This window comes from Antrostomus carolinensis, unplaced genomic scaffold (genome assembly GCF_000700745.2).
Source record: "Antrostomus carolinensis isolate BGI_N321 unplaced genomic scaffold, ASM70074v2 scaffold41574, whole genome shotgun sequence".
In the NCBI taxonomy this organism is placed as follows: Eukaryota; Metazoa; Chordata; class Aves; order Caprimulgiformes; family Caprimulgidae; genus Antrostomus; species Antrostomus carolinensis.
Genome location: NW_010314286.1, coordinates 14,432 through 23,444, shown reverse-complemented (window position 1 = coordinate 23,444; position 9,013 = coordinate 14,432). Strand labels below are relative to the sequence as shown.

The following is a 9,013-nucleotide window of genomic DNA, read 5'->3' as shown; positions in this document are numbered from 1 at the left end:
GCCCTTTTTACTGGGTATGAATGAACTTCAGCTATCTCCTTACTTAGGACCCAAGCAGAGATCTCTTCCCCCAAATGCTGAAGTTACCATGAATAGCCTGATTACCAATGACCTCACCAGAGAATAATACAATAGTTGCCAAGTCAGAAAGTGAAAAGATTCAAACATTTGCAGATACATTCCCCTCAAGGCAGAATGACAAGGCCACTGTGTTCACAATTATCCCAACAGCATAAGAAAAGTCATGCAAGAGGATGAGCGTTCACTTTTAAGAAACAGCAGGGGCAGCCCACAGCCCTGTCACTGGCAGAGTCTGAGCCAGGAAAGAAGAGCCAGGAGCTCTAAATTCTAAAATGAAAAAGGCTAAAATGAGAGTGCCATGAGAAAAGAACCTGAGAAGTATGAACTTCTCAAAGGAGACTATTTTGATGACAACTTCAACTGAATTCCCAGAAAGAATTTACATGGGGCTGTAAATAAATTATTGGGAAACCAGAGGGGTGCACTCTGTCACAAGGGAGGCATGTGTTGGGATGTAGTCCTGACACCACCACATGATGCACTGTGCAACTATGCATCCTCTTCACCACCTTCCCTTATTTAATTATCTGTCCCAGAAACAACTTTAAAGATCTTGTAGGATTTTGATCTTTTTTAGAAGAAATTTATAAGCAAAACTTCACTCCCACTATGTCTCCATGTGCACATAGACCTACTTCAGTGTACAAGCTGCCCTGCAATATACCCAATGGAGGTAAAATAGGAGAAACTGCGCAGTCATATTTGATGCTCGCTGTTAGTATTTGACATTTCACTTCTTTAAAGTTTGTCTCTTCAGTCAGAAACTTAAAACTTTTTCATTAAAAATGAAATATGCTGATACGGCCATATAATCAAATGGTTTTGGCAGCTGGGGCTTTAAAAAAATTCCCATCAAATATTATGACAGCAGGCAACACTGACCTAGAATCATACTTACAGTGTGTCCCTACAGAAGTGGTACATTAATATAATTGCCTTTCTGGTTTAAGCAGAACAGAATTATGCAAAATGAAACTGTTAATTCAGCTGCCAGGTTTATGCTGTTAAGAATTGCTGGCTACTGATAACCACTGGCAGTACAAAAATGCTGTGAGAAAAACATTTCATAATTTCTTTAGAAATTAATCTTTAGTGAACAAAATTTGCAATGTCCTATCTACATTTGGATTTATTTCAGAAAGACAGACACTAGTGAACCTTTTCCTCTTCACAGCAGACAATCAAACCCTATTCCATCACATGGGACAGGGTCAGTCAGGTACTGAGCAACCCATCCTCCTCAGAGCTCCCTTTTTGGGTCCACTTTTCAGTCCTGATCAGACTGTCCCCAAAGCAAACTCATTGATCTGGAACTCTGAAAAAAACACATGGCCATAGCTTGCTCAGCAAGCCTCTACCCAGGAGAGGCCCAAGTCTGCAAACTGGGTGAATCACAGTTGCCTGTGAAGCATCATCACAAACTTAATCATACAGAAAACCAAACACCCAGTTATGGCCTGCTTCCAGTCTCACAGCAAGGGAGTACAGCTACATATTAATGCAATCTGCTTACAGTCTGTCATCTAACAAAGTCCACGCAAACTGGCTAAGTGATTAAAATATCCACCTGCAAATTCATGTGTCTTAGTAGAAAATATTAAAACCATCACCTTTGCTGTTTGCTTGAAAGCTTGACAGAAACAGTTAGAGGGACGAGATGTACTCAGCCTGGTTTAGCCTCCCTGCCTATGGATATCCTAGCTTTAACTTCAGGATTCAGCACTGTTGTTAGTTACTTTTGAATAGGAGGGCAACGAAATACTCCACCCTGACAAATGAACATGCATCTGGCACCTAAAGCTCTGCCACACATCTGTGCGAGCTGATGGACAGTTAAAGTGTGTGCTCTGTGCCGACTGGAAGGAGGTGGCCAAAGCACAGAGCTCAGCCGCTAATACGCCCAGCCTCCCAGAAAAACTCACTCACCTGGGCTCAGTGTTATGCCGACAGCGATCATAGCTTTACAACCAGTTACAGTGGCAGACAAAGCAAGCTCAAACCTGCCTTTAAAATACTGACTAGGCACAGCCCCAAGTACATCTGCTTTCACGTTCACATATCATCCTTAATACAAGGGCAGCAATTCCTATAGCAGCATCAAACAGGAATAATGGTGACAAACAAAAGTAACAGTAACCTGAAGCTCTCCAAACATCTCTGTTAGGATAAAGGAAGACAATATTCACAGATTGAAAGATGTACCATCAGAACAATGAAAGATGGTTTATTCTTCTACATGTGATAGTTAAATCTCTTTACTGCCTAAAATATTCTGGCAATTCATCTAGCAAGACCTAGTAATTTACCCTCATTTCTTGTTCCTTTATTTTCCCCTGTGATTGAACACTACACAAGGGCTACCAAAAAAACTTTAATTCTTTACTGAAATGACAGTGTTTATGAATTATACACAAAACACTGGAGAAAAGAAAGATTCAAAAAGACAATCCATCTACCTCCAGAAGTTGCTCTCAGCAGTAGCAGGAAGACTGACTTCTAGATTATAAAAAACAATTGCTTAGTAATTAGAAAGAGGAAACAATTGTCCTCTAATTTCGCCTATGTTCACTGACATACTGTATGACCTTGAGTAAGTCATTCACATTGTGACTCAGTTTACTCATCTGTCACCCAGGGATTAGATGCAGAAGCCCCTGATGTACGTATTTAAAAGCTTAACTCATGATTGCAGAGCACTCCAAAAGCCCAGAATGAAAGATATTAAATATAAAACATTGAGAATAACGTATTCTGGCCCTTCTTTTGTAATAATTGGTTTGACAGAAATAAAAAAAGCATCTCTACCTGAAATTGTTGTTGCACTTGCAGAAAACTCATCTTACCAGTAAAGTTCAGACACTATCCAAGCCTCAGAAGCATCTGTTTAAAGCACCTTGTCCTTCTCAGGTGAGGATCACTAATCTTAAGGATTCCAAATACATAAAACTAGTATTAACAAAATTTCTCAAATTAGGTATCATATGTATATATTGTATACTATATATATAATATGCATGCTAATAACATAATATATATAACATATTATATATGCATGATATATTAAGTAGCAATGATTGTTATAAGTAGATTCATTACAGGTTTATAAGCAGAACTGTCACAACTTCAGACCACGTTGTCTTTCAGTGCTGCGTTCAATTACAAGCTTTAATTTACTATGATGAACTTTTAACTAAAATCTTTTAACTCTCTGTGGCAGAGAGATTCTGTCACAAATTTAAGTCTTCAGTTCACACTGCAAGCTGCCTTTTATGTATCTTTACACTGGAAAAGAACTGGCAAGCTCCATCCAGAGGGATAAGTGGTGCTACACACATATAGACAAGTGAATATTGAAAAGGACTAAAAAGACTCTAATTCTGTTTCATACCATTGTCTGACTGTAGTATAAGCTAGCTTTGAAACTAGCTTTGAAACTAAATAAACAAAGAACATGGGAGGAACTAGGCAGAATAGGTTTCCTTTTCAAAGTTGATATTGCCATAAATAACAGTTCTTATATCAAAGTGAGGTGTCTTTCTTCTACAAAAGCAACTGTCACAGTTACTCTGTGGTCTAATCAGACCTATGTGTGCAACTATTATCTACAGTTTTTCAGAAAACATCTGAAAGGGATGAAAGGAACCATCTCTACTCTCTCATGACTGAGAGAAGAAAAACATTAGAGCTTGGTTAGAGGAAAGCCCATGCTCACAAGATGCTACCCAAAGCTTGTTTGACACCAGAGACCTTGAGAGAAAAACCAAGACACAGTAAAGCAGCAGACTAAAGCTTGCAAATGTTTTGTCAAATCCAAGTACATGAAGAATTTCCTCAAGAACTTATATTTACACCATGCTTTATGTAAACAAGCAAGTTTTCCCTCTTCCTGGTTAATCTCAACCACAAAATGAGCTGCAGAAGTCTCTACTTCCTTACTAACATTTAAGAATATCAGAAACATAAAATATTGAGGTATAAATTTGGAACAACTCAGGAGCTGCAAGATAACGCAGGTTCCTGTCATCACCAGGGTAGAGGAAGATCCCACCCGTAGGGCATGAACAGCAAGAGGATAACTCTTTAAGCATCTCCCATCAACTGTTAGCAACAAGATACTGATTATAAAGAATTAAGTCTCTGTTATAGGAATTATTTGCTTTTCAAACATTGGTTTGAACATAGTCAAGACCCAAGTGGACAAAACCCTAAAAATTCTGATCTGACCTCATAGCTGTCTCCGCTTTGAGCAGTAGGTGGAATAAATGAGTTCCCAAGGTCCCTTCCAAACAGAATGATTCAATGATTTTTTTTTTTAATTTGTTTTCATAATTTTGTGCTTTTATCTGTCATTGCCAAAGAGAAGATTTCATAGAGCTTCTCATCCCGAGCCTCAAAAGAAGTCAGAATATACAACTATTTTGCAATATTAAACCTTTTGTTTAATTGATTAGTGGAACCTGTACCTTTTACTGAAATGAGGTAAAACAGGAATGACTTTTGAAAGGAAACACAAAAGTGATCCCTGTATTCTACAGGCAAGGTGATACATATGAAGGAGGCAATGAACTCCAAAAGTTTATTTCCAACCTGTTAGCACCTTTCTTGTTATTAAATCAACAAAAGCACTTCCACAGTTTAGAGGCGATTCAGAACCAAATAAAAATGCTAAAACAAGATGTATCTTTTTTCCTTGACAATGTTTCAAGACATACTTATCCATCCTGTTCAGTTGTAAACACTGAACTTTCCCAGTAGATTCTTTGCAGAAAGCAATAAAATAATTTTAAGTCAAAAAAAACCCAAACCAAAACAAACAAAAAAAAACAGTTTAGAAGAGTTAGGATGGCTTTGTGTATTCATCACCTCTCCAATTTCCATGTCAGGTTTGCTTAGTTTGAGCTGAAAAGGAAGTCAGATCTTTCAATTCAGTTCAGATGAACTGGGTTCTGTCAGTCTTAAGTGTTGTTGACTAGTGTAAAGCTCTCCAAGTCAAACGAAAGTCTTACAGCCACTCAATCCCATTAACCTTCATTTGCACACTCAGATGTGCCCTTGCTAAAGCTTAATTAGCAAATATTCTGCAGATGGAGAAATACTTTTGCTCCTTTCTCTGTTTTGTATTAAATCCACACTGTGTAAGAGTTAAGCCATAATTCTGGAAGCCATACTACTTTAAAGATGCACAGAGGGACAGGCTAGTTACGGGTGATCTTTCTTACGATGCTTTTTTGGTGCAAAATGACGCTTGGATATAACTTACATACTTAATGCTCACACTCAACACCACACTAGCAAAGACTTGGCTGATGTCAACTTCATTTAGTTAGCCTGTTCCTATTCCTATGCTCTGAGTATGTACACCTAAGCACCCCAAAGTGATTTTTTGTGGTTCCTGTTGCTAAAGATAATTAATCTGTGCAGAATTTTATTCTAAAGAACTTTAACAGCTTTTGTAAAGAAAAGAGACCACCTTCTTCTCCACCATCCACTAAGGAATGAGAGGATACTCCTAAAGGACAGTTCTTAACATACATACGAACTATCAGCTGCACAGCTTTAGATTAATTCAATAGTTATAATGCATCCATAAGAAATACTGCATCAAATGATCTTAACCAGAGAATGGTTCATTCAGTATCTCTCGGTTCACTGCATTCTCATTGTATCCCTCATGCAGATATTCCTGACCACTATACTCCAGCATTTGTTTCCATTCTCCACCTCTTTCTGCTTTTACAGAAAAGATCTATCTCTCACCACTTAAACACCCCCCACCCCGCTCTACCCTGAGGGGAAAAAAAACCCCTCAATATTAAGAGTTTGGATGATTCAGATCTTCCAAAATTTTAATAACCCAAAGAGAAGTGTTTTCACATATGATACTGTATATGCATAAAGCTTTACAATTTACACCAGTTAAAAACCCCTCTTATTAGTGTACAATGTAACTGCAAGAATTAGCCAAAAGGCCAGTGCCCGCAAACCCTATGATGCTGCTCATGGCCGCAGAAAATGAAAAAGAAAAAAAGAAGAAAAGAGAAGAAAAGAGAAGAGAAGAGAAGAGAAGAAAAGAAAAGAAAAGAAAAGAAAAGAAAAGAAAAGAAAAGAAAAGAAAAGAAAAGAAAAGAAAAGAAAAGAAAAGAAAAGAAAAGAAAAGAAAAGAAAAGAAAAGGAGTGCAAGGCTGACAAGGAAAGTAAAGTGTAAGATCATTTGCAGCCTGTGATTCATGCTATACTGTTGGTCTTGGTCCAGAATTGTTTGGGTCTACAAGCAACATGACACCACATACATATGCCAAAGATACAAACTTTTGTTTCCTTTAGGAAGTATGAGAATTGCCCAATGACTTGAGAGTCACTTGCAACAATATAACTATGGCATATGTTAACAAAAGTAGGATTTCAATTTTTTCTGATTCATTGAAAAAGACACTTACAGAACAGAGAAAATTAATAAATGCCATTAACAGTGCTCTGTCAGGTTCCTGAGCCTTTGAAAGCATTTTTCTGAGGCTACATTCTCCTGCAAATTGTATAACTGCTTGCAATATCCAAATACAAGGGGCCAGTCAGGTACACCCCATCCTCATTTTAAAACATTAACTATAGGGGAAAGGGATGGAGAATTTGTCCTCTTTAATCTCTAGAAGCGTTGCTGAAGAAGGAAGAGGATTTTGCTGCTGTTTTGCACAGAACTAACCAGCCTACAGACAGATGTAACATTATCTCACTGGTGCAGCAAATTTCTCTGCTCATCTGGAGTGTTTTAAAGCTACCTCCAATTTACCCTTTGTCATTGCCCTTAATAGAAAGCAAATTAAACTTCAGAAGCATAATGATCATCATAACAATTTTCATCTGTTCTACCCTCCCTCATACACTCTTATTTTTCAAGCATATTTTGTATATATAGTTTATTATGGAAGTAAAAATGTGGATTTGGTATGGTTACCAAATGGGGAATTGCCACATTTGGTATTATAAACCAGCTCAGACACCACAAAGCTATATGCAGTTTATTGCTTTTGTTGTTTATGCAGCCCTAGATAATTTTCAGATAAACTGTAGCTGCAGCTCTCTCTAGAGTGCAGCTAAGATAAAATGTCTGGATGGTAAAAATCAACAAAACCCTACAATCACAGATGAGTGTTTTAGCAAGTAATTGAGCCACAACATGAAAACATGAAGCCCTCACCTAATCCACCCTCATAAATGAAACCTTCCCCAAACCTAATTCTTTTACACAAAGACTCCATTGCAGAGGTCTATGAACTCAGATCTCACTGCAATCTAGGTCCAGCAAATATTCAGACACGTGTTTAACCTTAAACATTCAAACAACTATTTGCAAGCTTTAATCAACATCTTGGTGAAAGGAAAGCACCCATATTTTTTTATCAGATGATTACTTTGAAGCATGAGTCACCGGAAAAGAGGTAGGTTTTGATCTTCATATGGTCCATCTTATTTATGCACAAGCTCAACATCTTACAAAATACATTCATCCAATGGTTCTTTCCAGTCACCTTTCATGCTTAGAATTCTCTAAACAGAAATAACTGCTTGCTCTCTCCCTCCCTTTCTAACTGCTTTCCCTAAAATCTAGAAGTGCATCAGCACAAATTCTTACTTTTAAACATAGAAAGTTATAAACTATAACATGTGCACAAAACACTCTTCTACTGTGGTTTCGGGTTTAAAACATTTACTCTAGTGACAATAAAAAGTCAAACCAAATAAAGTCTTTCACTTTGGAAAAGACATGTTTTGGTTTAAGATAAAATTTTATTGGTCATTCTAAATAGTGATTGATCATTTATCTTGGAAAGAAGAGAGTAAAACAGCTGATATGCAGAAGACACTGAAATATTCCTCAGTTTTTCTCTATTGTTGGATATTAACTTCTCAGTAATTTGAAAAACATGGTACACGTGGGAAAAACAAGGGAAACCATTCTCTGGCAGATAAATACTAAAAGGCAACAATTTTAAGCAATACAATTTACTCTTTTTTTTTTTTTTTTAGTATCAAATACCCAACATATGCACAAAAGATAATAAAAATCATATTCATAAACTTGCAGATGTGCAAAGGAATAAGATGAATGGGATTATGGGGGTTTTTCTCCCCTAAAGAAACAGTGACAAGTATATTCTAGAAACACTTGCTGAGAGACAAACACAGCAGCACAAAAAACCCCACCTGCAGGACTACATTAAATTCAATTAAAGCTCAGAGCCACAGTTCCCATCATTTTAGCCAAAAGAGAAAACTACAATTTCCTGGACTTTTCAGTCCAGCTATCAACCCCCTGCTGCCAACACAGCACTTACAGAAGCCGGGGTCTGTCTCTGTGCAGCTCCTCTCCCTTCCCTTCATCTGCTTTGTTACTCTCAAAGACCTGCTGGCAAAACAGAGAGGACTCGGTGTCCTTACAGGAGACAAGAGAACGGGCAATGCATGACTCCCGTGGTCCTTACCTTCCCCCTACTCAGAGACTGCACATCCAGCTTCCCCGTCCAAGTTACTTGGAGGGTATTTAAAATAGATGCTCAGAAATCTGAGGAGAACAAAAGCCAAAAGAGTTCAGATTTCCTTTAGACACTGGGCTCCTTGATCCGCCTGATGCTGTTGACACTAAGGTGAGCATATGATAAGGGGAAGGAGGAGGAGGGATTGTTAGAGAGCATCAAAGGCAGCAGCCTGGGAGATGGGGTTTCCTCTGCCTAGACGTGACGCCCCTTCCTGCCTCCTGCCTTGGCTGGAGAGGAAATAAAATGGAGCCTAGGAGGGAGGGAGAGAGATAATCCTGCGGCTTCATCTGATTAGAGAAACTGGGCCTGTGCAGAGCCGGCAATGCCGCCAGGGAAGCACAGGGAGGGGAGGCAAAGAGGGGCAGGAAGAGGAGGAGCAGAGGGGAAGGAATAGAAAT

The 9,013-nt window shown here is 38.3% G+C and overlaps 1 protein-coding gene across 1 annotated transcript in view; it reads right to left on the bottom strand.

The window, feature by feature from the left end:
• The window catches only part of LOC104524652 (GRIN2-like protein), an 18,264-nt gene extending 9,455 nt beyond the window's left edge, over positions 1–8,809 (bottom strand). The window contains exon 1 of the mRNA XM_010167599.1: positions 8,562–8,809. The gene's annotated coding sequence lies outside the window, so the exon portion shown is untranslated. The remainder of the gene's footprint in view (positions 1–8,561) is intronic.
• Positions 8,810–9,013: the final 204 nt, after the last annotated feature.